Source organism: Phyllostomus hastatus, unplaced genomic scaffold (genome assembly GCF_019186645.2).
Source record: "Phyllostomus hastatus isolate PE091 unplaced genomic scaffold, TTU_PhHast_1.1 phas_scaffold_585, whole genome shotgun sequence".
Classification (NCBI taxonomy): Eukaryota; Metazoa; Chordata; class Mammalia; order Chiroptera; family Phyllostomidae; genus Phyllostomus; species Phyllostomus hastatus.
Genome location: NW_025334037.1, coordinates 4,384,557 through 4,386,438, shown reverse-complemented (window position 1 = coordinate 4,386,438; position 1,882 = coordinate 4,384,557). Strand labels below are relative to the sequence as shown.

Below are 1,882 nucleotides of genomic sequence, written 5' to 3'. Positions count from 1 at the left end.
ATATACACTAATCTGATACATACAGTACACTAAATAAGATCCTTAAGGACAGTTATGCACAAGACATGCAACACTGGATTTATACATTGGATCTCAGGATGTGATTGACTGGACAGAAAAAAAGTTGGATTTGGCACACTGGGTAAAGGAACCATAAGTTACGTACACACAGTGAACACACATCTACTTTGAAGGGCAACTGTGGTGTGTGCGACATTAGCAGGGGTCCCTTTGAGAGGTGGAACTGCTTCACATGAACCAGGTTAGGACTATGCAAGGTAAGTACGATCTAGCATCAGGACAGAGATGCAGGGCTTTATGAACCATCACTATTTCTATCTTTAGGAAATTGGTGTTTTTAGTCACAGATCAGATAAAAGGGACAATATGCACAATCTCCAACTAAAATCCAGTTGTAGCCTCGACAGTGAGGTGGTATGACATTAGAAGATTTCACAACTGCAGCTCTTTCTGGATCCCCCATAGCGTATCTTCACTCTTCGTCAAATGGGCCTCTCCCTCAGGTGTCAGAGTCACCTTCACAACATCTGAGATTCCATTCTGTCCCAAGATATAAGGAACCAAGGCAGATGACTTCTTTTATTCCATAGAGACCTTTAATTATGATAGAAATTAGATGCACCTGCCTAAGATTCTCCATTACACCTTTTTTGAAATCTGCCACAGATAGTCCAGTGGTATGGGAGATGTAGCCTTTCAGTTTGATCACCTCATAATCACTGTCAACCACCTGTTTGTGAACTTCTTTCCACTGTTCCTTATCTACATCATTGCCTAAATCAGGGTGCAGAGTCTTTAGGGAGATAACAGCAACATTTATTCTACTGCATACAGGCACACTAGAATGTCCATGCTCTTCAAGGACCCATCCATGACAGCTTAATGGGTGAACTCTCAGCCTTTCCCCCATTAGGTAATGGATTGGGCTAATCCAGATTGCAACTACTTCAAATAACATAGCTTTTGGGAAAGCTGCATATCTTCCAAGACACATAGGTTAAGAAATCCACTGGTTTGGAAACAATAAGCAATTTGCAGTTAGGACTGTATTTTACAACATTAGGAATGATGAATATAAAGATGTTCATGTTATGCTGGACCAAATTAAGATGGTTTCTCCCTCTTGTTGGTGTACCCTAGCTGTGGTAATAACCAGCTTGGAGTTTGGGGTCACATTATAGTCTTTGACAGAGACAATTTTTGGTGTTCTAAGGAAAAGGCTACCATGTAGGAGATCCATAATTTCTTCCTTCAATTTGCTTTCCATGGCATCAACAAGAGCAAGTTTATCTGCCAAATTCTTCATTAAGATGCTGATGGCACAGATCATGCCAACAGCACTAACCCCAATGACTGTGATCTTATTCTGGGGATTTCTTTTTTTTTAAGAAGAAGATTCACAATCAGCTGATCCTTGAGGACTGCCATACCGGGTTTAGAACCAAAAAGCATGGCCCGTGGGCTTCAGTGGCACGTGGCATTGGATCTGGACTTGGCAGCAGCTGATCCAGTCCTCACCTGTCTTAAGAAAGACTATTTTGGTTTTATGCTCCCTCTTTAGTTTTAGTTCATGCATTTGGACAAGAGGGCTCAAGGAAAGAGACAGAGATTAAAATGAACTTATGAAGTTAAGGTTGTGGAACAAAGAATGAATTTTTTATGAAAATAGTTAAGGAATCAAATTTGTTTTCTTTGGAGAAGGCAAATAGGTGGTTAAATTATTGCCTTTGAATACAGGCAATGATTTTATCCAGGATATATAGAAAAATTATTCCTTATGTCTGAAAAGACTAAAAAGAAGGAATGAAATTAAGTTAGGGCCAGAGAGATTTCAGAATAATAAAGGATAACCGGAGAAAGC

General features: G+C 39.8%; 1 pseudogene; it reads right to left on the bottom strand.

Moving 5' to 3' along the window:
* Window positions 1-453: 453 nt before the first annotated feature.
* Window positions 454-1,461, bottom strand: LOC123810109 (annotated as a pseudogene).
* Between the last annotated feature and the right edge of the window lie 421 nt (window positions 1,462-1,882).